Source organism: Schistocerca nitens, chromosome 7 (genome assembly GCF_023898315.1).
Source record: "Schistocerca nitens isolate TAMUIC-IGC-003100 chromosome 7, iqSchNite1.1, whole genome shotgun sequence".
Lineage (NCBI taxonomy): Eukaryota > Metazoa > Arthropoda > Insecta > Orthoptera > Acrididae > Schistocerca > Schistocerca nitens.
Genome location: NC_064620.1, coordinates 313,528,983 through 313,556,895, shown reverse-complemented (window position 1 = coordinate 313,556,895; position 27,913 = coordinate 313,528,983). Strand labels below are relative to the sequence as shown.

The 27,913-nt window shown below is 44.4% G+C and overlaps 1 protein-coding gene across 1 annotated transcript in view; it reads left to right on the top strand.

Moving 5' to 3' along the window:
• Positions 1 to 27,913, top strand: part of LOC126194921 (GTP-binding protein Rit2-like) — a 131,912-nt gene that overhangs the window by 28,406 nt on the left and 75,593 nt on the right. The gene's annotated exons all lie outside the window — the stretch shown is intronic.

Sequence of the window (27,913 nt, the reverse complement as noted above, 5' to 3'; positions counted from 1 at the left end):
GCTTCACTAAAAGCGCCTTTTCAGGTAACGTCAACATGCTGCGACTGCTGGTGCATCTGTCTCTCTCATTACAGCTCCTTTTATACACGATTGTCATGTGCAGTCACTGACGTTTTGCTGTCCAGCGCCATCTGTCGGACATTTTGTGAACTTCGTTTCCTTTTTTTTTCTTTTCTAATAAAGCCCCATGTCATTCCAAGCATGTGTGTCAATTTGTACCTCTCTACCTACATTATTCCTTGGTTTATTAAGTTGTCAAATTTATACTGTCTTTTTGATCACCCGGTACACGCACCACTGAGTTAGACATTTGTACAGATAACACTGCACGATCAGCAAATAAGTATACGTCCGCCAGATCAGTGGGTAACTGGGCACCAAATGTTAATAGAGAGGCTTTACAGCTCATAAAAGGAGCCTTCTGCGAGTGTCAACTATCTCCAATTAGTTGGGTCAGTGAAGTCCTGACTGAAATCGGGGTACGAGCCCGTAGTCGAGAGCTGGAAAATATTTCAGCTACTGAAGAAAAGAAAAACTCTCCGAAGCAAGGGTGGAGCTCTATAACTTTACGAACGCTGGAGATATTCAGGAGGTACCTATCGTCTGTCTATTGACGTACAGTGTCCAGTTACGTATGGAGAGAGAACGTCCACAGAATTGTCTTATGGAGCGAGGAGAGACGTCAATTCTGGTATGCATAAACCTAGAATAACAGGAACGAGTTGACGCTGTGTGGTAGAAAGATTGTATATTACGATAGTTATAATTAGAAACTTTTCGTATAAGAGATGTTACACAAAACAGTCCTGTCAGAATCTTTTTAATATTAAGGACTCCAATGCTCGAAATCATGATAGCCAGTAAATTTGTATTTTTATTACTAGTTTCAGCTGCACATGAACCATCTTCCGATCATGAAAACATTCTTGATTAGTGTAATTATTATAACGGGTCAACAAATGATTATCGCTCACAACCAAATCAATTACAACGAAGGCCACGAAACTAACGTATTGTGCTGGTAAAAGTTACTGACACAATTTAAACACCTGATGATCTCTGCTATCAGATAATACAAATACTGATTAAACTGTGTCAGTCGCTTCTAACCGCATAACGCCTTAGTTTTATGACCTCCCTTCTACTTGATTGGTAATGAATGATGTAAATTTATTTACCCATGCATTCTGTATGGATTTGTCGTTTCACAAAAAAGAGAACAGTGTGTTGAGCTATTAATGCAACGACACTAATCAACAATGTTTTTATGATCTGAAGATCTCTCGTGTAGCTGAAACTAGTAACCAAAATAAAAATGTATTCGAATTTGAGTTCAAGAGTCTAAATCAGTGGGTAAACAGAGTAGCCTACACCGCACACGAAAGAGGATGAATAGTGCATTGTCACAGAGTTCTGAGCTATGTTGAAAGTTTCAGGTCTCTAGCTCATCGTAAAATGATAGTGGTAAACAAAGTACCTTCCATGATGCATCAGATCAGAAAACGTCCTATTAAAAACATGTTAAAATAGGAAAAAAGATGGTGGGTTTAATACTTCTGGTGTTTTACAGAGTGTTCCCCCTTTCGAGTACAATGCACAGAACGTTCATACAACCAACTGAAATTGTCAGAAAACTACTTCTTTGGAATGATGATCAACTCGCGCCTCACATAGGCTTGAATTCCGGGTTATGTCATCGACGTGGTCACTCTTGCTGTGAATTTCCGCACTTCGTTTTGTGGTAGGTTCTTATTGATAACACCAAGAGTGATAACCCTTGATGATATTTTCCAGAAAAGAAGTATCCGCGGATTGCATAGTTTGGATCAAGCTGGAGCGGGCGTCCACGCGTCGCTGCTTTTGTTCGGAAATCAAAGTGTATGGGACAAACTTAACACATACGTCTTGAATACTTGATTGCCGTAATGCGATTTGTGACACAACAACGTTCACACGCTACGTCCACACTGCCTACACAGAACTGAGTAGTCGAATGCCCATCTGTTGTTTACAGTTGCTAGTTCAAGCTTATACCCAGCAATAAGAACTCGGAACATTTTGTCGGACGTTCTACTTACAATGGAAGACGGCACAAGTTAGTCTTAACGCATTGTGTAAAGACTTTCTCTTAATATCTCATTTGTATTCTTTCCAGAACGAGTGTACAAGCGCCGGCCGCGGTGGTCTAGCGGTTCTAGGCGCTCAGTCCGGAACCGCGGGACTGCTACGGTCGCAGGTTCGAATCCTGCCTCGGGCATGGATGTGTGTTTTGTCCGTAGGTTAGTTAGGTTTAAGTGGTTCTAAGTTCTAGGGGACTGATGACCACAGATGTTAAGTTCCATAGTGCTCAGAGCCATTTGAACCATTTTTTTGAGTGTACAAGCGTTTTACTTCCTACAACATTCGCCTCGAATAATGAGCAGGGTAATTACAGAAATTCTGCTTTAACGGCGGTGTACAGACACCTCCACATGCGCCGTCCCCCTAATGGTAGAGGACGGGACTGATTAGGGTATTCCCCGCCGCGCACTACACAGCATGTTACGTTCCGCGAAACAGGTGAGGGGGAAGACCATGTTGTGGTCGGATGCTGCGGCCGCTGACCCGCGGAACGTCAGCAGCGGCTTCGCTCGTGACGTAACGACTGTTGTCACAGGCAGACGCAGGCGGGCCAGCTATATAACCGCTGGCCGTGACGCAACGGCGACGGTGCATTGTGCAAGAGGCAGCTTTTTCCTGCTCCGTTTGGCACGCGGCGTCTTCCAACAGCTGTGCGTCCGTCCGCTGGGCAACCGCGAATAGCCCTTCCGAGGCGTCTGTTTACACTTCGGGAGCAGCCACCTGCTCCGGCAGGGAAACATGCCTGAAAGATGCGCTAACACGCGCCATATTTCACGGGAATGTGCGGCTGCAATAGTGTTACCGTCAACATTGCTGCAATGTAGATGTCATAACGAGCAATATTGCTGCATGTAAGAACAATATTACTCATGGGCGGGCCATATTACTTTATGAAAGGGCAATAGTGCTATGTTGCAAGGCTATATTGCTGTATGATCTGCCTGTATTCCTGTATTAGCGGGCAGTTTCGCTTAATGTCCTGGCAATATCGCCAATCAATAATGCAGATGCAGCAGGGAGTTGCCGATAGTAGCAGAGGTATGGCCTAGGTGTTGCCATTGTTGTCCTCAAAGAATGGAGAATATTTAGTATGGCCGGCTATATCTACCTCTGTATTTGCCTTTAAATGCGTCAATCTCACTCTGTCTTGCTTCCTTCTCAAATGGTTCAAATGGCTTTGAGCACCATGGGACTTAACATCTGAGGTCATCAGTCCCCTAGAACTTAGAATTACTTAAACCTAACCAGCCTAAGCACATCACACACATCCATGCCCGAGGCAGGATTCGAACCTGCGATCGTATCGGTCGCTCGGTTCCAGACCGAAGCGCCTAGAACTGCTCGGCCGCACCGGCCGGCTCTCTTTCTCAAGCCGACAGCTTTGCAGTGGCAAATCACGAAATCTGATCAGTGAAACAATACTCTCTTCCACTCTGAAGACGGCGTGTGTAGACAGAGCCACTCAATCTTTTTGTAATCCACAGGATTGGATAAGACGCAAACGAGAGGACCATGAATTTTATTAAAAGCAAAACGTACATTCACGACCAGAGCTGTGGGATCAGAAAGTAATGTACACTAACGCCGCAAGCTGAAAAAGTACTTTCAGAATCGTTTCTCGTCATTCTACTGAAATCCTGGATGAGGTATGTACCCAGCATCAGCTCACGAGTTACAGTTTGGGAAGCAGTTCTCTGACTTTAAAAAAAATGAACGCATCCATAAACCCCGATTTTTCTTGCTAACTTTTTTTTCCTTTTGAATGCAAGTTCAGAAGTGCCGCACTCACTTTCTACAAGCTCGCTTTCGCCCATCTCGCGGCCATACTGAAGCCCCTGTAAACACTTGCGTCTCGGAAATTTATTGCCAAAAATACTGACAAGCAGTAGTGGCTGGTAATGTTTCGGAACATGTGGCTGCAATTCATGTTTCCAGACAACATTGCCTGCAATTTCCATGGCCCGTGTAAACGTGTCTTTAAAGAGTTGAGACGCCTGCCCGATAACTGCACTGAGGCCTACGTTGAGTGTGTTGTAGCCTCTCGACAGTGTGAAACCTTCGAGGTATCTCATTACTGAACCCATTGGTGAATACCTGTATCAATAAGTTTGGTCAAACGTCGGACGAAGGGAACGGTATGCCACTTCCAACAGGGAGTAAAACAATGCGATGCTCACCACCAACCTCTGAGTAGAATACAGCTATACCTTTCCAAACCAAGTATTATGGCCTAGTAATCATCGCTTCACGTTCGGTTCGTTGCCGTTACGAAGCGACTTGTTCGCACGCAGAAACTCCACAGTTTTGTCACAGGGCCAAGCAGAGAGAGGCAACAGATACGGTAAAAATTAAAGGCCGGCCGCGGTGGCCGTGCGGTTCTAGGCGCTCAGTCTGGAACCGCGTAACTGCTACGGTCGCAGGTTCGAATCCTGCCTCGGGCATGGATGTGTGAGATGTCCTTAGGTTAGTTAGGTTTAAGTAGTTCTAAGTTCTAGGGGACTGATGACCACAGATGTTAAGTCCCATAGTGCTCAGAGCCATTTGAACCAAAAATTAAAGGCAATATAGGTTACGAGAACATGATGAGAAGTGATGCCTCCGAATGTTTTGTACAAGCTTTTTAAATAAAACATCTATGTTCTTCATATCTTCCTATTTATTTCTCAACATAGTCAACCTGGTAAGAATGTTTTAGTTTGTTGACGGAGTCACAACTTCACCTCTGCTTGCTCCGCTTAATCACAATCAAAGTAGTCCTAGAAGGTGTTCTTTGATTTCTGGAAACAGGTAAAAGTTGGATGGGGGCAAGTCGGGACTGTATTTAGGATGATCGATGGCAGTGAACTCGAGGCATCGGATTGTTGCAGATGTCCCAACGCTCGAGTGTGGTTGGCTGAAGGAGAGTGTGCTCCATATGCGGACCAACTCTTCAAATCTCGATTTCAAAACGCTGTTTCTCATGCACCGACATAGTTACATTACACATAGCCATTTTACACGTTAAAATTCGGAGCGCTCTAGCGAAAGACCGCTGCAAATTTGTAGACACGAAGAATAAGAACGTATGATCTTAACAACTTTGGTTTTACTAAAAAATCTTTAACAATTTCCGCATTAAAAATTCGGAAGCGTTACTTTTCAGCACACCCTCACAGTGATTATTTAATAGAAGTTTTACAGTACTTAACTCGAGTACGAAGACTGCGCCTATCTATTGGCGACGACTGTAGATGAGGCCTTAGGTACTATCTTGAGGTAAAAACTGACTGACTTACTTACTGAAGCCGTGTGTCTGCGTATATTCACGTTTGGCGGATGGATGTCCACTTGGGAACTAGGTGAGTGACATAAGGCGAAGGCTTAACATTCACAACGTTTCTATGAGACTCTCAAAACCGTATTTCATACACCCAGTACCACCTCTGGTTGGTCATGTAGACACCCTAGTATCGATTCTTGAAATGCAGTTCGAGCTGCCGGAGTTTCTCTTCCATACCCGATTTTCGCTCTAGTGTTTTTGAAATGTGCTTCTGTTTGTCAGATCACGTCTTGTTTTTAAAAATTTTTGGCTAATCCGGATGGAGTGACTTTTTGCGGAGTGAAGAAGAAGTAGAAATATTAGACTGAGCATGAAGCTGTATACCTCTGGTATTTACTTGAAGACAACTAACTAACTAAGTCGGAAATCGGAACAGCTGATGTCCGGAGACCGTTTGTCTAAAAGAGCTGACCATCGGAAATTCTATACTTGACTGGTCTAGCAAAACCACTCCTGGCCTTGACGTCTTAACGTGGCAGAGAAAAACGGTTTCCAAAATTTGTTTCTCGTTTTTCGCAAATTTTCTCCCATGTAAGCTTACCGAAGTGACTTCAACTACGTTGCGCCTGATTGATAGGCAACTCGGTGGACTTCTACGTAGGCTGTGTCCCGTAACTTCTGGAGGATACAGCAGCTTTATGTGTGCAATGTGTGCTTTGCCCAGCATATGAGGACGAAATCACTATATCCCAATAATACAGATTTAATCTCCACAGTATGACAGTGAAGGACTTCCAGTGACTAAATACTCTTCCCGAATACCACAGCAAGTCTGTGTGAAGTTGACCTGCGTTGAATCTCAAGCCATTCTACTTCACCGTACCAAACGACGTAATGCATTGTTCACAGTCATCCGTACTTTAGATGATATTAAGCTGGTTGGAGGAAATGCATGTCGAGAAGATCTGCTCCTAAGAAGGGATGTGGCGTTCCTGCCAACCAAAGATCACATGGGCATTCAAAGTGGTCGAGATGTATGCATCCTTCCCAATCTCAGTGGAGTTTCTTTTACTCTGTTTTGACAACAGTTGATACCATATCTCAGTCCTTTAGCTACACATATTGTGCCTATGCGGATACTGCAAAAAAGTCTTAAATCACTGTTAAAACTCTTTAAATTGCGATTTCTCACAATATTTGTTTTTACATTTATACCATATCACTTGCTATATAGCCCGTGGACTAGTCACAGCACCAATAAACATCTTTGATTCGACGTCTTACTGACTTTCAGAAGACTTATGAAACGTTATATAGACAGATTAACGTAATTTGAAACGGGTTTACTTGTGGTTTTTATGACGTTATGGCGACATCATATGTGACATCAAATCAGCTCTTCTGCCAGCTGACTCATGCAGATGTTAGAAGTTGACAACTAAAGCCAAAGAGAGAGAAAGAAAATATTTTCGTTCTTTTTTGCATGTTTGTATAGCGTATGACTGCAAAGTCAGCATTTTAACCAACGACAGAATTTGGCTGAACAAGTGGGAAAAACCTCAAAAAATCCGTTCTATATTCGCGCCGACTTCATTCGGTTACAAAACTGAGCTTATGGTCTCTCTCTCTCTCTCTCTCTCTCTCTTTCTCTCTCTCTCTCTCTCTCTCTCTCTCAAACGAATTCAGAAAATACTTGCCGGGGGAAATTTGCGGAGCTCTTCCTAATTTCTGCAGACGGCTGGCATTGGTGAACAGGAAACAAGAGCAGGCTGTAGCGAAGATGTCCCGTGACAGGAATGCCAACACAACTTCTCGTAATAGCAAACAACTTAACTCGCAAATCAGATTTAGGCTAGGCGCCGAAACCGCGACTTGTAACTTTCGGGAGTTGTCAGGCACCAACTTCAACACGTAGCCACTGAAATTTCAGCATGTCATACTCGATTTCGGTATTAGATCGTGCAACGACATAACAAGAAGTAAACGTCTGCTAAACCACAACTTCCACTACTTCTTGATGGTAAAACTAGTCTGACCGTAAGCCTCCAGGAAAAAGTCCCCTCACGCCCGCTATCCAGTTATATTGAGGGTTGAGTTCCCGGAAATTAAATCCTGTTAACTACCTTGAGAGCGGAGATTAGCTATTCGATTAATACCACCTGGAAGTGGAGAGCGGTACGTATTTTCGATGAATATTGCTGCCCGAAAGCTTTACTAGCGCAAGAGGAGAGATCTTCAGTGCGCTCTTCACACGACTATAACGTTATATACAGGGTATTTCAGAATTTTTGTGGAATGTTAGGTTGGATATAGGCTATTCATATACAGGGTTTTTCACGATTCGTATTACAGTTGTAGAGGTTGCAGAAGGAACCAACGCTACAGAGCGTCGGCGCCTGTAAGTGTGTGTGTAGACACGGCGATAACGTGATGATGTTACAGTCTTTCAAGGATGATGGAGACGGATAAATATTTCAATTTGAGGTAAGGAGCCGTTGTTCGGAAACGACTAGTCGAAAGTTATAAGTCGCTCTGATGCCCCTGACTGTGGAATACATGTACCGGTACTGTTGTTGCTAAGAATGTGCGCTATGCAACTTTCAGAAGTAGTAGTAAGGACCAAGAGAAGAAAAAATATCTAGTAAACAAGATCTCTTAAATGCATACCTGAGGAGCTGTGAGCACTTGTTCGTCTTCGCTAGTGTGAAACACATGTCCGTTACTGAACAAGTGCTCATGGCTCTTAACGTATGCATATTAGAGCCCATGTTTAGCAGACATTTTTCCCTCTTCTGGTCCATACTACCATCTCTGAATGTTGCCTACCCTACAATCCTACCAACAATGGTACTGGTAGATGTGTCTCACAGTAGCAAGTACCATAAGGGTTTTTACTTATAACTCTCGATTTGTTCGTTTTCAGTACAGGGACCCTTGCCTCATATTGATACATTTATCCTTTCTGAAAGTTTGTAACATCATCATGGAATCATCCTGTGTATACATACATTCACAGGCGCCGGCGCCTATATACCGGGTGATCAAAAAGTCAGTATAAATTTGAAAACTGAATAAATCAAGGAATAATGTAGATAAAGAGGTACAAATTGACACACATGCTTGGAATGACATGGGGTTTTATTAGAACCAAAAAAATACAAACGTTGAAAAAATGTCCGACAGATGGCGCTTCATCAGATCATAATAGCAATAATTAGCATAACAAAGTAATACAAAGCAAAGATGATGTTCTTTACAGGAAATGCTCAATATGTCCACCATCATTCCTCAACAATAGCTGTAGTCGAGGAATAATGTTGTGAACAGCACTCTAAAGCATATCCGGAGTTATGGTGAGGCATTGGCGTCGGATGTTGTCTTTCAGCATCCCTAGAGGTGTCGGTCGATCACGATACACTTGCGACTTCATGTAACCCCAAAGCCAATAATCGCACGGACTGAGGTCTGGAGACCTGGGAGGCCAAGCATGACGAAAGTGGCTCTGGCTCTGAGCACTATGGGACTTAATATCTGAGGTCATCAGTCTCCTAGAACTACTTAAACCTAAGTTACCTAAGGACATCATACATATCCATGCCCGAGGCAGGATTCCAACCTGCGACCGTAGCGGTCGCGCGGTTCCATACGGAAGCGCCTAGAACCGCTCGGCCACTCTGGCCGGCACGAATGTGGCTGCTGAGCACACGATCATCACCAGACGACGCGCGCAAGAGATCTTTCACGCGTCTAGCAATATGAGGTGCTTTTTTTTGGTTCTAATAAAACCCCATGTCATTCCAAGCACGCGTGTCAATTTTTACCCCTCTAACTCCGTTATTCCGTGGTTTATTAAGTTCTCAAATTTATGCTGACTTTTTGATCACCCGATATTTCACGTTCTGTAGCGTCGTTGGATAACATTCCCGGACATGGGTTCCTATGTAAAATTTGATCTATGAGGACCCTCTACAACCTCTAGAAAAGTGTAACATAAATTGTGAAACACCCTGTGTATTTTGAAACGTAATGGTCTTATACACTCCCTTTGGGTACGCCCGAAGTTAATTTTACGTCTGAAGGCTTCTCTCCATTGAGAACGACATGCTGTGTTCTGTTTGCTAGAAACTGTTCAGTGCAACAATACACTTAGTCTGATATTCCGTACACTCGTATTTTGTTCATTTGGCGGCAGTGCAGAAATGATCACATGCATCTGTGTTATAGACCTAATTGGCGGTAGCTTCAAAAATACGTCCATTTTTAATTCTGACAAAACATTTATGGCCTCGTTTGTTTGTTCACAAATTCTTGCCGACAATTACCGACGTCGAAGTTATTAGAAACTGTCTAACAAGAGAAGAACTACTCGTCTCCTGCTTTAATAGCCATCCCAGTATCCGCCGTGATCGGATACAGTGCTCCTGTCCCCGGGAAGTAATGATATTCCAACAGGAGGGCGAGGTAGCAGCCTCGAGGTACGAAGTGAGGCTGCACGTTGATTCGTAACCTACTTTTGGGATCCACAACACAAGCGTCGATTGCGTAAGACGGAGACCCCAAAACGAACTCTGGGCGACTGGAAAAAGAAATCCAGCAGGGTCGTAACTTATTTTTAGACCGTCGGCTGGCCATCAAAATCCGAAACGTAAGCAAGCGTGCGCCGGCCAGCAGATGCGTGTCGCGGGCCGCGAGCTGCACAACGTCACGCCCAAGTAAGCCGCCGCTCCGTCTCGACACCCAGACTACTGTACACTGGGCCCGTATTCACACTGTCGGCTGGAACAGTGACCAACACTGTCACAAAAAAATTATTTGCTCTGGTCTATACTCGCCCAAGTATTTGACAAATGACTACCGGTTCCGGAACCAAATACCATCATCAGGCCATCTCAAACAAAAATTTCGCAGTGTACAGTTAAAATACCATTTGGGAAACATTTATTAAATATTTTATGTGATACTCGGAAGTACAATACAAACTGCAACCTTACAAGGCAACCCCTTACCCATAGCTCCCATTCGCCAGACTAGATTATACAAGTAGGTGTGTCACCATACTCTTATTAGGTAAAAGTCAATGTTCCGCGTTAAATAGGTGCTAATTGCCACCAGAAGTGCCAAGGGAGCCTCCTATTTACAGTGATTTCTGTTAGTAGGCATTCTCCTTAGCGGATTTGTTACACCTTCTAAGTGTTTTGCGAAAATAGCGCGGTCTTTGGTTGGTCTTCCCCATAGCATCCCTTATCTGATCCTTGCAATTTAAATTGTAGTAACTGAAAGCCCTAGGTATTTAAATACTTCATTTATGTGGCCCCAGTTTTCGTAGTTGCCTGTTTTTTACATACTTTTTTTTCACCAAACGTGTTTGGTTTTATTGATATGAAATATCGCCAGTGCTCTGTAAAGAAACACATTTAGAATTTGACTTGTCTTCTAGATTTAAAAACAGCTCGTTGAAAAAGGTATGTGATTTTACTTACGCTCCCGGTATTTTATGTCCGATTTAAGCTCACGTTAAGAAGTATCGTCTGCTTGAAGCTGTTTTTCATCATCCACATCAAGAAATGTGTAATGCTGCAAAGCAATGCGGGACTAGTCAACAAAAACAATGTCAGACGAGGGAATGCCTTCCTTACCGCTCTTACCGCTTCACATGCCCGTAACGCCATCACGCGGCATTCACTATTGAAGAAGGAGATCGGTGTTTAACGTCCCTTCGGCAAAGAGCTCATTAGAGAGGAGCACAAGCTCGGATTAGATGAGGATTGGAAAGAAAATCGGCCGTGCCTTTTCAAAGGAACCATCCTGGCATTTGCCTGAAGCGATTTAGGGAATTCATGGGATACTAAATCAGGATGGCCGGACGCAGGTTTGAAGCGTCGTTCTGGCGAATGCGAACCAGCCACCTCAGTCGTTAATGTGGGTAGAGATCGTAATGTTTCTCATTGTCAGTGTATGTTGTGAACGTTTCACAGTTCGCTTTCTGTGAGCAAATGATTGCTACGAGGGCAGTTCAATAAGTAATGCAACACATTTTTTTTCTGAAACAGGGGTTGTTTTATTCAGCATTGAAATACACCAGGTTATTCCCCAATCTTTTAGCTACACAACACTATTTTTCAACGTAATCTCCATTCAATGCTACGGCCTTACGCCACCTTGAAATGAGGGTCTGTATGCCTGCACGGTATCATTCCACTGGTCGATGTCGGAGCCAACGTCGTACTGCATCAATAACTTCATCATCCGCGTAGTGCCTCCCACGGATTGCGTCCTTCATTGGGCCAAACATATGGAAATCCGATGGTGCGAGATCGGAGCTGTAGGGTGCATGAGGAAGAATAGTCCACTGAAGTTTTGTGAGCTCCTCTCGGGTGCGAAGACTTGTGTGAGGTCTTGCGTTGTCATGAAGAAGGAGAAGTTCGTTCAGATTTTTGTGCCTACGAACACGCTGAAGTCGTTTCTTCAATTTCTGAAGAGAAGCACAATACACTTCAGAGTTGATCGTTTGACCATGGGGAAGGACATCGAACAGAATAACCCTTTCAGCGTCCCAGAAGACTGTAACCATGACTTTACCGGCTGAGGGTATGGCTTTAAACTTTTTCTTGGTAGGGGAGTGGGTGTGGCGCCACTCCATTGATTGCCGTTTTGTTTCAGGTTCGAAGTGATGAACCCATGTTTCATCGCCTGTAACAATCTTTGACAAGAAATTGTCACCCTCAGCCACATGACGAGCAAGCAATTCCCCACAGATGGTTCTCCTTTGCTCTTTATGGTGTTCGGTTAGACAACGAGGGACCCAGCGGGAACAAATCTTTGAATATCCCGACTGGTGAACAATTGTGACAGCACTACCAACAGAGATGTCAAGTTGAGCACTGAGTTGTTTGATGGTGATCCGTCGATCATCTCGAACGAGTGTGTTCGCACGCTCCGCCATTGCAGGAGTCACAGCTGTGCACGGCCGGCCCGCATGCGGGAGATCAGACAGTCTTGCTTGACCTTGCGGCGATGATGACACACGCTTTGCCAACGACTCACCGTGCTTTTGTCCACTGCCAGATCACCGTAGACATTCTGCAAGCGCCTATGAATATCTGAGATGCCCTGGTTTTCCGCCAAAAGAAACTCGATCACTGCCCGTTGTTTGCAACGCACATCCGTTACAGACGCCATTTTAACAGCTCCGTACAGCGCTGCCACCTGTCGGAAGTCAATGAAACTATACGAGAAGAAGCGGGAATGTTTGAAAATATTCCACAAGAAATTTCCGGTTTTTTCAACCAAAATTGGCCGAGAAAAAAAATGTGTTGCATTACTTATTGAACTGCCCTCGTATATTATACACGCTTCAAAAAAAGTTTTACATCACCTCGCTTCAGAGAGTTCCGGAACCTGTACAGAAAATTGGAATAGAGGTCAACATAAACATCATTTCCGCCCCTTTTATTCCTCATGAAAACCACATATTGCATGTTCTACCACCGTACAGCGAGACCTTCAGAGGTGGGGGTCCAGATTGCTGTACACACCGGTACCTCTAATACCCAGTAGCACGTCCTCTTGCATTGATGCATGCCAGTATCCGTCGTGGCATACTATCCACAAGTTCATCAAGATACTGTAGGTTCAGATTGTCCCACTCCTCAACGGCGATTCGGCGTAGATCCATGTGGCGGTGCGTCACGTCGTCCATAAACAGCCCTTTTCAATCTATCCCCGGCATGTTCGATAGGGTTCATGTCTGGACAACATGCTGTCCACTCTAGTCAGACCAGCTGTGTGGCTGGATTGAAGAGTTTTTAGCAAACAGAACACAGCATGTTGTTATCAATGGAGAGACGTCTACAGACGTTAAATTAACCTCTGGCGTGGCACAGGGGAGTGTTATGGGACCATTGCTTTTCACAATATATATAAATGACCTAGTAGATAGTGTCGGAAGTTCCATGCGGCTTTTCGCGGATGATGCTGTAGTATACAGAGAAGTTGCAGCATTAGAAAATTGTAGCGAAATGCAGGAAGATCTGCAGCGGATAGGCACTTGGTGCAGGGAGTGGCAACTGTCCCTTAACATAGACAAATGTAATGTATTGCGAATACATAGAAAGAAGGATCCTTTATTGTATGATTATATGATAGTGGAACAAACACTGGTAGCAGTTACTTCTGTAAAATATCTGGGAGTATGCGTGCGGAACGATTTGAAGTGGAATGATCATATAAAATTATTTGTTGGTAGGGCGGGTACCAGGTTGAGATTCATTGGGAGAGTGCTTAGAAAATGTAGTCCATCAACAAAGGAGGTGGCTTACAAAACACTCGTTCGACCTATACTTGAGTATTGCTCATCAGTGTGGGATCCGTACCAGATCGGGTTGACGGAGGAGATAGAGAACATCCAAAGAAGAGCGGCGCGTTTCGTCACAGGGTTATTTGGTAACCGTGATAGCGTTACGGAGATGTTTAATAAACTCAAGTGGCAGACTCTGCAAGAGAGGCGCTCTGCGTCGCGGTGTAGCTTGCTCGCCAGGTCTCGAGAGGGTGCGTTTCTGGATGAGGTATCGAATATATTGCTTCCCCCTACTTACACCTCCCGTGGAGATCACGAATGTAAAATTAGAGAGATTAGAGCGCGCACGGAGGCTTTCAGACAGTCGTTCTTCCCGCGAACCATACGCGACTGGAACAGGAAAGGGAGGTAATGACAGTGGCACGTAAAGTGCCCTCCGCCACACACCGTTGGGTGGCTTCTGGAGTATAAATGTAGATGTAGATGTAGATGTAGTCGAGCGATGTCGTTATCCTGAAGGTTCACAAGATGTGCACGATGGGGGTGCGAATTGTCGTCCATGAAGACGTATGCCTCGCCGGTTCATTGCCGATATTGTTGAACTATCGGATGGAGGATGGCATTCACGTATCGTACAGCCGTTAAGGCGCCTTCCATGACCACCAGTGGCGTACGTTGGCCCCACATAATGCCATCCCAAAACAGCAGGGAACCTGCACTTTGTTGCACTCGCCTAACCGTGCGTCTGAGGCGTTCAGCCTGCCAGGGTTGCCTCCAAACACATCTCCGACTATTGTCTGGTTGAAGGTATATGCGACACATCGGTGTAGAGAACGTGAAGCCAGTCATGAGCGGTTCATTCGGCATGTTGTTGGGCCCATCTGTACCGCGCTGCATGGTGTAGTGGTTCGAAGATGGACCTAGCCTGGCCGTCGGAAGTGAAGTTGTACATCATGCAGCATATTGCGCACAGTTTGAGTCGTAACACGACGTCCTGTGGCTGCACGAAAGCATTATTCAACATGGTGGCGTTGCTGTCAGGGTTCCTCCAAGCGATCATCCTTAGGAAGCGGTCATCCACTGCAGTAGTAGCCCTTGGGCGGCCTGTGAGGCATGTCATCGACAGTTCCTGTCTCTCTGTATCTCCTCCATGTCCGAACAACATTGATTTGGTTCACTCCGAGACGGACACTTCCCTTGTTGCGAGCCCTTCCTAGCACAAAGAAACAATGCGGACGCGATCGAACCGCGGTACGCAGCGTCTAGGTATGGTTGAGCCGTGTACCTCCTTCCTGGTGGAATGACTGGAACTGATCGGCTGTCGGACCCCTTCCCTCTAATAGGCGCTGCTTATGCATGGTTGTTTACATCTTTGGACTGTTTCGTGACATCTCTGAACAGTCAAAGGGACTGTGTCTGTGATACAATATCCACAGTCAACGTCTTTCATCGGGAGTTCTGGGAACTGGGGTGATGCAAACCTTTTTTTGATGTTTGTACTTCTTGTTACTAATGCCTCGTATTTCCAATACCCAAAGAGGAGTAGGAGGTGGCAGCTCGCCCCCCAGCCCCCCCCCCCTTTTTCACACACATCTCTTTCGCTGTGGGGGAAAAAAAGTATTCTCAAGGCGCACTCACATCCTGCCACACCGAACGTAGAGGCGTATTAACGCAGTAAGAGTTTGAAGAAAGCCAAAATATGTAGTAAATATTATCTCGTAGAAACTCTGCTTTGAGCCAATGGTCGTGAAATTTCAAAATCAGTTTGCCGTTCACAGCGAAACCAGCATATCAGTACCTCGCCTAGAGAGAAAGTCATGGCGTTGAGTGCTAAAAGGAAATCGGCAGTTCTTGATTGGGTCAAGTGCCTCTGAGCACTATGGAACTTAACATCTGAGGTCATCAGCCCCCTAGAACTTAGAACTACTTAAACCTAACTAACCTAAGGACACCACACACATCCATGCCCGAGGCAGGATTCGAACCTACGACCGTAGCGGTCGCGCGGTTCCAGACTGAAGCAAAAATGGTTCAAATGGCTCTGAGCACTATGGGACTCAACTGCTGTGGTCATTAGTCCCCTAGAACTTAGAACTAGTTAAACCTAACTAACCTAAGGACATCACACACATCCATGCCCGAGGCAGGATTCGAACCTGCGACCGTAGCAGTCGCATGGTTCCGGACTGCGCACCTAGAACCGCGAGACCACCGCGGCCGGCCAGAGGAGGCCCTCGTCAACCCCAACTCCCAAAGCATCTACACTACAGAAAGTTTTGTCACACGCTTCTAGATGTGAGTGGATAACCATCAGCTCTTTGGGATGTAATAACTCCTACAAAATTCAGTTGTTGTGCCACGACACATCTCGAAAACCATCTACTCAATCAAAAATTGACAATTTTAAAGTCTTACCCTCATCCATTCGACATACACTGAGCGACAAAAAGTGACGGGGTTCCGATATGCACGAGCACAGATGGCGCTAGCATTGCGTTCACGAGGCACAAAAGGGCAGGGCATTGGCGGAGCTGTTACTTTTACTCAGGTGATTCGTGTGAAAAGCCTTCCGACGTGATTATGGCCGCACGACAGGAATTGTGAACGCGAGTGGTAGTTGGAGCTAGGCTCGTGGAACATTCCATTTCGGAAATCGCTAGGGAATTTAATATTCCGAGATCCACAGTGTCAAGAGTGTGCCGAGAACACCAGATTTCAGGTATTACGTCTCACCACGGACAACGTCTTCACTTAACGACCGGGAGCAGTGGCGTTTGCGTAGAGTTGTCAGTGCTAACAGACAAGCAACACTGACTGAAATACAACCAGAAATCGATGTGGGACGTACGACGAATGTATCCGTTAGGGTAGCGCGGTAAAATTTGGCGTTAATGGGCTATGGCAGAGACTACCGACGCGTGTGCCTTTCCTTACACCACGACATTGCCTGCAGCGCTTTTCCTGGGCTCGTGGCCAAATCGGTTGGACCCTAGACGACTGGAAAACCGTGGCCTGGTCAGATGAGTCCCGACTGCAGTTGGTAAGAGCTGATAGGAGGGTTAGAGTGTGGCGCAGAGCTCACAAAGCTATGGACCCAAGTTGTCCATAAGGCACTGTGCGAGCTGGTGGTGGTTCCATAATGGTGTGGGCTAGGTTTACGTGGAATGGACTAGGCCCTCTGTTCCAACTGAAGCGATGAGTGACCGGAAATGGTTATGTTCGGATACTCTGAGACCATTTGCACCCATTTATTGACTTCATGTTCCCAAACAACGATGGAATCTTTATTGATGACAATGCGGCATGTCACAGGGTCAAAATTGTTCGCGATTTGTTTGAAGGGCGTTCTGGACAATTCGAGCGAATGATTGTGCCACCCATCGAACATTTACGGGATGTAATCGACAGATTAGTTCGTGCAGAAAATCCTGCACTGGCAACACTTTCGGAGTTATGAACGGCTATAGGGGCAGCATGGCTCATTATTTCTACAGGGCAATTCCAACCCCCACGTCGAGTTGCTGGACTACACTGCGCAAAAGGTCATCCGACACAACATGCGGTATCCCATGACTTTTGTCACCTAAGTGTATTCTTGCAGACAAGCACTTACGTGGGGAGGAGAGCAGTGACCACTGCGGTGGCTACGCGCCGCTAGCCCGCCACCAGGCGCTAGCGCGTGTGCGGCCGCTGCCACGAGTCTGCTGCTAAGCCCCGCCACGTGGTCATTCCATTAACCCGCCAAAGCCGCCGACTAGCGCGTGCCGGTGAGCCGGTACTGACTGCACGGACTCGGAGCTTAGCTCCAACTACCAGCGGCACGCCATCCTCCACAGTTCCAACGCGACGTGTCAGCCAAGGCCCAGCTACTGATTATTTCCACAAGCGCGCATCGCAGTACGGAATCCGTTCAGTGTGACCGATGGAATTAAGTTGCAGCACGTGATACGCTCTTGCGTTAACTACAGAAAAACATCGGCCAACGTTGTTGCACGATAGGTCTCTCATACAAATACACGGGAATACAGTCAACTCTCGGTAATTCGAAGTTAGGGCCGTACCGAGGGTGTGGCGAGAATGGCCTCCGCCAAGAGCGCGGCATTCAGGGCGCGCAAAAGCTGACCAGAAAAATTGCAAGGAAGAGAGACGTTTAAACAAGTAACAGCACTTGCGAGGTCTGAATTATCTGAATAACGTGAGACAGCTTCAGTTCCCAGTACTGGTATCGTTGAAATCAATAAAACGGTAGGGGACTATACTACATGCTGACGGTAAACTATTATTTTATACATTCTCACTCTTTATTGCATCTTCAGGTTGAACAATCAAATTTTAGACTACATAAGATTTCACAGGGTTGGTACGCCGACCGCTGTGGCCGAGCGGTTCTAGAGGCTTCAGTCTGGAACCGCGTGACCGCTACGGTCGCAGGTTCGAATTCTGCCTCGGGCATGGATGTGTGTGCTGTCCTTAGGTTAGTCAGGTTTAAGTAGTTCTAAGTTCTAGGGGACTGGTGACGTCGGATGTTAAATCCCATAGTGCTCAGAGCCATTTCAAGGGCTGATACATGAATGAAGGGAAACACTGTCAGTAATCCACTGCCCTTACAGGATTACATCTACTTGTATATTCTGCAAGCCACCGTGAAGTGCATGGCAGAGGGTTCGTTCCATTGTACCAGTTATTAGTGTTTCTTCCCGTTCCATTCACGTGGAGCACGGGGACAATGATTGTTTAAATGTCTCTGTGCATGCTGTTATTAATCTAACTTCTCCTCACGATCACTATGTAAGCGATACGTAAGGGGTTATAGTATATTTCCATGGCCATTATGTATTAAAGTCGGTTCTTAAAACTTCGTAAATGGGCTTTCTCAGGACAGTTTACGTCTATCTAACAGAGTCTGCCTGCTCACTATCCTGCGATCATTCGAGCTGCTTTTCTCTGTATACATTCTCCTGTTAAACCTATTTGGTTTAAGGCGCTGCAGTCATGGACTGTGCGGCTGGTCCCGGCAGAGGTTCGAGTCCTCCCTCGGGCTTGGGTGTGTGTGTTTGTCCTTAGGATAATTTAGGTTAAGTAGTGTGTAAGCTTAGGGACTGATGACCGTAGCAGTTAAGTCCCATAAGATTTCACACACATTTGAGCATTTTTTCCTATTTGGTACCGAGCAAGGTGGCTGAGTGATTAGCACATTGGACTCGCGTTCGGGAAGGCGACAGTCCCTTTGACGGGGCACGCCGACTTCCTTCCGCATCCCTCCCTAATCCAATAGGACTGTTTGCCGCTCCCCCCTCCCAAATCAACGAACCAATCTAATTAACACGGGCACCACACTCTTAAGCCGTATTCTAGAATGGGTCGCACGAGTTATTTGTAAGCAATATCCATTGTAGACTGATTCCCCGGCGTTCTCTCATTAAAACAAAGTCTAATACCCGCTGTATCCACAAATAAGCCAAAGTGATCATTCGATTTCATATCCCTACGAAATGTTAAACCCAAGTATTTGTATGAGTTGGCCGATTCCAGCTGTGACTCACTGATGTTACAATCGTAGGATACCACAGTTTTTCATTTTGTGAAGTGCACAATTTTACGTGTATAAACATTTAAAGCAAGTTGACAGTCTCTTCACCACTTCGAAATCATATCAAGATCTAACTGAATATCTATGCAGCTTCTTGCAGACAGTAGTTCATTTGTAGATAACTGCATTATCTGCAAAAATCTGCGAGAGCAGTTCTTTCAACGTAAGCATATGAGCGCAATCAGTTAAGCTGCGCTCTATTCACGAGCTCAGGGTACAGAATTTTGGGGAATCTCAGGGTACAGAATTTAGTGAATTTATCTGAGGCTGAACTGAATAAAACACGCTACTAGGGCCTGTTGTCCCAGCAAGAAAAAAAAAGGCCTAACAAATGTATCGTGTCACGTCGCTAGGCAGCTCTTGCCCCCAGAAGAGTCGGAGTCACAGCTTAAACCAATGTCGTCTCCCACCAGAAAACTGATTCTTCCCAAGTTCAACGCTGGAAGAACACTTATGTCTGTACTTCATTTCTGAGCGTCACTTGGCTCTACACAAAAAAAAACCGCATAGGCTCGCTTTTAGCCAGTTATACAACAATTTATCCACCAACCAGGAGAGCTACTGTTTATAGGACATGTCCCTTCCATGCTGATTTATGGACACTGGCCATTGGGACACAGAGTAGCCGACCTTCTGCCATCCTCTCCCAGTAAACTCGAGTAAAAAATTTCCACGTAAGACCAAAGAGAGCAAAAGATAATGTGCTAGGGAGATAAGCCGTTTTTGCGCAACCAACTCCCTGGCTCCAGCTTTGCCGACCATTTCAGAAACATCCTGTTGTCATGCTTGCGTCGGAACCTACAAAGAACTCCTCTCCTCGCTCCATTTGACCCGTGACAAATCCGAGTGTCTACTGAGAAGAATTATTCATTATTGCCCCGCCTCTACAGGCGCCACCAGACCATGCCACGATGTCAGGATGTGCCTTAAGTCACACCACTGTATCTTATGGTGAAAAATGTACAGACGATTTTCGTGGCAAATATAGCAGAGGTATTGGTAGAGCAGAACTAGTCAGTCAAGTTCCAAATGAAACAGCTGACGAAGGGTGCTGACGCGGTTTTACATCTGGATGCGAAGGGCTGTCAGTAAGTGATGCAACACATCTTTTTTGTGAAAGCATGTTGGTTTTATTCAGAATTCTGGCTACAGAACTTATTTTTCAACATAATCTCCGTTCAATTCGCCATCTTATTAGCATGACCTCCATGCCCTCGTGGAACTACTTGCTACATCAGTAACCTCCCCAACATCCACGTACTGCTTTTCGTGGAGAGCATCCTACATTGGACCAAACAGATCGAAGTCGCAAGGTGCGTGATTCGGGCTGTAGTGTGGATGAAGAAAAATGGACCACTGTAGTTTTGTGAGCTCCTCTCGGGTACGCAGATTTGTATGAGACCTTGCGATGACGTGGAGAAGCAGTTTCTTCAATTTGCTGAGGATAGCACAATACACTTGAGGGAGGGAGGACATCAGGCAGAATACTGTAACAGAGTGCCAGAAGACCTTCGCCATAACTTTACTGGCTGATGGTGCGACTTCGAACTTTTTCTTCGGAGTAGAGGTGATGTGGCGCCACTCCATTGGTTACCGTTTTGTTTCCGGTTCGAAACGATGAACCCATGTTTCATCGCCAGTGACGATGTTGGACAAAAAATTGTCACGATCAGCCTCGGGACACGCAAGCAATTCCGCACAGATGGTCTTTCGTTGCTCATTGTATGGCCTTCTGATAGGCTGCTAGGAACCCAGTGGCCACAAACCCTTGAGTACTCCAACTGTTGGACGAGAGTGTCAGCACCACCAACAGAGACGTTCAGTTGTGCAGCAAGTTGCTTAAGGGGCTCCGGAACGCCCTATACTTGCAATGTTAAAATAACACTTATAAATTACATCTTTCCTCACAAAGTATTTGAGGTAGGAAGTTGAACTTTTTACAGATTATTTATTGGAATATGGGCTACAATTTAACACAGGGATTTTACAAAATTTTAGTTCAGTTATTAAAGATGATTTTTTTTCAATTGTAATGAAAATTCACAACATTTTTTTGCAATTTTTTATTTATATATTCAAAAATATACAGTTTTTTGGAAAAAGGCTGTGTTAAATTATGCAGAAGGTACTGTGTAACATTTACTGAAGGGTTGAAACAAATATGTTTGGAAGATCCTTAGAAAACATGTAATTAGTATGAGAAAATAAAAGTTTTGGGATCGAGCGACAAAGATTGGATTAACTTTTTAGTGCATTCCAGGTCCATAGGATGGATTATCTTCATCCTCTGCAAATTCCTCCTCCAGCTTCCTCTTGTTCCTCCTCCTGTTTACTCTTGCTTGTATTTATAGACTCTTTACAGCCCTGTCTGCGGCCCGAAGGCGTTACTTGTCTAAAGCAAGCATCGCTCGTACCATGTTAGAACCTATCTTCATTCCCATATTTCTAAATACCTTTGGCTTTCCAACATTTCTCCTTTTCTTAAAAGCCTTCAGAGGATTTCTAATAACTTTACTTTTACTCATTATTATACTTCAACAAAACAGAGACTCAAGAAACAGAATTAATTACGAATATTTTCGAGATAACGACAGAGTAAATAAACATGAAACAATCGACAATCACACCAGCGATATATATTGAACCATCACAGGTTAGCCACAACACATACTTTATCTCACATCACTAAAATGTACCTGATGAACACGGACGTTAATAATAACACCATTTGACAGCAGTTTAACAGCGCCACAGTGGGTCACACCCATGTAGAACACATTTCAAAAAAAAATTTAAAAATAGTTGTAGTCTTCGGAATTGAATAAATTATATATCTATTAAAAGGTAATAGTCTGCAGATTCAGAAAACGCAAAAAAGTAAAAATTGAACTTTTCATGATTTTGAGCCTTTCCGGAGCCCCTTAATTATGATCCGTCGATCGCTTCGAATGAGAGTGTCCACACGTCCCAGCATAGCCACATGTGGCCGACCGGCACGCCGGAGATCGGACAGGTTTACCCGACCTAGATGAGATGATGACAGATGCCTCGCCAACGACTCATACATACATACATTACATACATTAATCTTTGTTCCACAGATCATGAGTACGACATTTCGTAATGATATGGAACGTGTCACTTTAACATACGTTTCCTTTACACAAATTAATTAATTAATTTTTTTATAGTTACTACTTCATATCCAAGAATTCATCTATTGAGTAGAAGGAGTTGTCATTCAAAAATTCTTTTAATTTGCTTTTAAATGTTGGTTGGCTATCTGTCAGACTTGGTAAATGACCAAAGATTTTTGTGGCAGCATAATTCACCCCTTTCTGTGCCAAAGTGAGATTTAATCCAGCATAGTGAATATCATCCTTTCTTCAAGTATTGTAGCTACGCCCTTCGCTGTTATTTTTGAATTGGGATGGGTTATTAATGACAAATTTTATAAGTGAATATATGTATTGCGAAGGTACTTTGAATATCCCGTGTTCCTTAAATAGATGTCTGCAAGGTGATCTTGGGTGGTCTCCAGCTATTATTCTGATTATACGCTTTTGCGCAGTGAATACTTACCCTCTTAATGACGAATTGCCCCAAAATATGATGCCATATGAAAGCATTTAATGGAAATAGGCATAGTAGGCTAATTTACTGATAAGTTTATCACCAAAATTTGAAAGAACCCTAATAGCATAAGTAGCTGAACCTAACCGTTTCAGCAGATCATCGATGTGTTTCTTCCAATTCAATTTCTCATCAATGCACACACCCAGAAATTTTGAGTATTCTACCTTAGCAACAGACTTCCGTTCATAGTCTGTATTTATCAATGGTGTTATGCCATTTACTGTACAGAATTGTATAAACTGTGTTTTCTCAAAATTTAGGTAGGAGTCCATTTGCAGAGAACCACTTAATAATTTTCTGAAAGACATTATTTGCAATTTCCTCAGCTGATTCTTGCTTCTTGGGTGTAATTACTATACTTGTATCATCAGAAAAAAGAACTAACTTTGCATCTTCATGAATATAGAGTGGCAAGTCATTAATATACATTAAGAACAATAAGGGACCCACCATTAATATGTATTAAGAACAATAAGGGACCCATCGTGTTTTTCTTCATTGCCAGATCTCCGTAAACACTCTGCAAGCGTCTATGAATATGTGCAATACTGTGGTTTTCCGCCAAAATAAACTCAATAACAGCCCGCTGCTAGGAGCGCACCTCCTTCACAGACGTTACTTTGAAGGTTGTGTATGGCGCCGCCACCTATCGGACTGTGGGGTTCAAGCGGGAATATTCTACGATGTACTGCAACAAATTCCGAATTTTTACAAGTGAAACTCGCAGAGAAAAAGATGTGTTGCATTACATATTTGACGCCCCTCATATTATTTCTATTATCAACTGCCTATTCCGGGCCTACCATACATAGGCATCCTAAGTAGGTCTATTTCTCCGTAGTAACATTGCGACAAGAAGCCTCAGTGTCAGAATCTCTCTCTCTCTCTCTCTCTCTCTCTCTCTCTCTCTCTCTCACACACACACACACACACACACACACACAAACACACATTGAGCACGTGCTGATGTTGTTGGAGGCGACTCCTGAATTTTTCCCTCGCCCGCCAGGCGATGAAAAGAACGCCCGTGCCAGCGTCTCGTGCCTGCAGGCAGCTCCGTCGCTCAAATGTTGCAACTTGCGCGCCTTTCCTGAAACATTAATGAAACGGCGGCTCCGAGCGTCCAGACTGGAGACACGCGAGCCGAATGGGCTGGGATCCACTTGAGTTGGAACCCTGGAGGGGGGGCGGGTGGGGGGGTGCGTTGGTCGGAGCGTGTCGTGAAAGCCAGGCCATCCCAGCTGTGTTCTGCTCGCGTGCTCGCCCACTGCGACCAGCACGCCACCCACCCGTCATTTCCCGGTGGACGCCAGCACGCGAGCGGACACTTCAGCAGGGACCACTGTCTCCAGAAATGGTAGTCGCAATTCTCACATATATGTGGCGTAAAAGAACTCATGTCTGAATGATAATCTCTACATATAAAAGGCAGTGTCCCGACTGACTGGCTCAGTGACTCGTCATCCCCTAGCCCAAACCACTAAGGATAGAAATTAGAAATTTGCCGAGGGTGTTGATTTAAAATTGTGAGCGTTGTTTAAGAAGGGATTTTTCGATGGGATGAAAAAGGGAATGAAGGTTTTTTAAAAAAAATATGTCACTATTAAGGCTATTTTGAAGCTAGACCTACGAAAATTGATATTTGGTTTCTCGGTCAGAAATAAAGAAATACGCGTTTCAGCATTTTTGGAAATTCAACTTTTATGGGGTGAAATGATAGGTGAAATTCGTTTTGAAAAGGAATCATTATTAAAGAGCTACTAAAGCATTTTTAAAGCTACATCTATGAACACTGTTATTTGACTTCTCGGTTACAAATAAAAAAAATACGTGTTTCGGTCCTTCTGGAAATTCAGCCCCTAAGGGCTGAAATAGAGCGTGACCTGTATTAGGAAAATATTTCATCACGAAAGCATCTTTAAAGCTGAAGGTTTGAATCTGGCTTCTCAGTTAGAAATAAGAAATACCTGTTTCATTGTTTTTGAAAATTCGACACCTAAGGGGGTGGAACAGGGCCAGAACTCCTAAGGATAGAAACTGTAAATTTGGAGAGGGTGTGGATCTTACATGTAGGCATCGTTTAAGTAGGGGTTTTCAAAATTGCACCCCTGAACAGGTGAAATACGAGATGAAAGGTTGTTTGGGGGAATAGACCAGACAGCGAGGTTATCGGTCTCATAGGATTAGGGAAGGATGGGGAAGGAAGTCGGCCGTGCCCTTTCAAAGGAACCATCCCGGCATTTGCCCGGAGCGATTTAGGGAAGTCACGGAAAACCTAAATCAGGATGGCCGGGCGCGGGATTGAACCGTCGTCCTTCCGAATGCGAGATGAAAGGCTTGTTGAAAGTATTTCGCTATTTAGACAATATTGAAGCTAGAATTACGAAAACTGATATTTAGTTACTCAGAAAGGTAAAAAAAAAGTGTGTTCAGAATTTTTGGAAATTCAGTCCCAAAGGGGGTAAAACTGGGACGAAAATTTGTAAGGAAATATTTCGTTGCAATAAGAAAATTTTAAAGCTACATCTGTGATAACTGGGATATCAGTTCTAGGTTAGATATAAGGAAATATGTGTTATGGGATGAAGTTTCTATGTAAATACCGCCACAAGGACGCAAAAGGCATGATTAACAAAGATCTTGGACTCCAGCTACCAGAATCGCTTTTTGGTCAGAAGTACATTCGGAAAAGACCATGCTTCTGTGGTCTCGTGTTGCAATTTGTGAACAGCATAAAAATTCAATTAAAAAAAAATCAGTGAAGGTTATACAGTCTGCACAAGCGAAGCAGCGGGCGTTACGCTAACGTATCCTAAAAATACGCAGAACGCAACACATCTGTACACGCAGGGGTTAGACAAAAATATGGAGACACCGGCAGAAATGCATGCTTGAAAATAAATGCAAGTGCTAGCCATGCCTGTAGTGTAGGCATTTGACCACAAACGGCACCTTCGCAATTTTCTCAATTTGTAGCAAGCGTCAGCCGTGTTCTGTGTAGTGGTGAGGGCATTAAGTCGCGCAGCTAAGTGAATTCTAACATAGGCAAATTGTTGGTGCTCGTATGGTGGGTGCTTCTGTAAACAAGGTAGCCGAAGTGTTTGGTTTTTCAAGAACCACCATATCGAAGCTTTATTCCGCACACAGGGAAAGCGGAAAAACATCGTAAGCTAAGTAACAAAGCGCACGAAAGTGTCAATCCAGTGATTGCGACAGACTCATTGAAGTCGATTCTGGCGAGCCGGCCGGGATGGCCGAGCGGTTCTAGGCGCGACAGTCTGGAACCGCGAGACGCTACGGTCGCAGGTTCGAATCCTGCCTCGGGCATGGATGTGTGTGATGTCCTTAGGTTAGTTAGGTTTAAGTAGTTCTAAGTTCTAGGGGACTGAAGACCTCAGAAGTTAAGTCCCATAGTGCTCAGAGCCATTTGAACCATTTGATTCTGGTGAAAAATAACAGGACGGCTCCTGCAGAAGTCTATGAGAACTGAAGCAAAATGAAGGCAGATCCATAAGCAGGGAATTTCAGGGTGAACTGGAATTCCAGAACTACACATCAGTAACGCAAATTCCTATAACAGGAAAACCTCAAGCTGAAGCCACTTAACTCCGACTATGGAACAAAAGAAGGATAGCATTTCCAAATTCTAGCCGAGTTTACCCGCTAAAAGTGAAAGTTGGCGGTGCTTCGATAATGATTTGGGTAGCCATGTCGTGGTATTTTATACCCTCCATGGGTACTCTGCAATTCTCATGACTGCCAAGGATTGTGTGACCGTTTTCGCTGTTCAAGGTCCATCCAGTACAATGTTTCTTCCCCTATGGTGACGCTGTGTTCCAAAACGACAGAGCCCCTGTTGCCCCTGTTCACACAGTTCGCCTCGTCCACAACTTGTTTTGTGACTGTATAGTTTTATTTTCTTGTCTTGGTCTATGCTACCAGCTACGAACGTTTGTCGGTGTAGTTCTGCTTGACCCCGTACACTACAAATAATCGAAGACTCACGAGGAAGATTATGTATCTAATTTATAATTGCAGTAATGATGAGTGTATCTGGCAAACCCTCCTATTTGCGACTGCCTCTGCTTTGATTGCTTGGTATTTGACTGCAAAGGCCCTGAATCCTGAAATGGTTATTACTTGAAAAGCCCCTCTAATTATAGGCGTACGAATGAAAGTAATAATAAAAAATATATCTATATCTTGTCGCATTCACGGATGCAGTAGCGATTCAGGTTCACAGCATACCTCGTGAGTCCAAAAACAAAACAAAAAGAGTCCATACGGGACGAATAAAAAATTGAGAAAAATTAACATGGTTGTTTTAACGCTTCAGATATTCTATATAGTCTCACCCACCTTGAGCGAAACGCGCAGAACGTTCATACAACAGTGTGAAACTGTCATGAAAGTCCTTCTTTGGGATGCTGTTCAACTCCCGTGTCCTACTGCTTTGAATGTCAGTTATGTCGTTAAAGCGTTAACCCTTCATGTGAATTTCTGCACTTTGTCGTTTGTGGTACGCTCGTACTGGTAAGTCCCGTCCTGCATGATGTTTTCAGAAAATAATTGCCCATGTTTTTTATTTCAATCAAGTAGTGGCAGGCGTGAACGAGTCGATGTTTTAGTTCTGGAATCAAGGTGTCTGGGAAAAACTTTTCACACCATTTTCTCTCCTTCAAACATTTTGGAAAGCGTCTGGAACTCTTGGATTTAGAGATGTTGCTCCATTGCGATCTGTGACACAAAAACGCTCGCACATTGCTACCGCACGTACTCTACTTAATACTGGCTGCCCACAAATGACTGGTCGAATGCACATCTGTTGGTTACGGTTGTTCGTTCAAGCTGCTACCGCGACTACTGCGCTGACGTCACTTATACGCGAGAAACACAGTATTGAATCCACTTTCCTAACTTTCCTCTGTTTTTTATTTATCCAATCACGACACTTTTTTGGATGTCAACTCAGTGGTCTCTAATTTCTCGTAACATGTTTTCCAATCCGGAG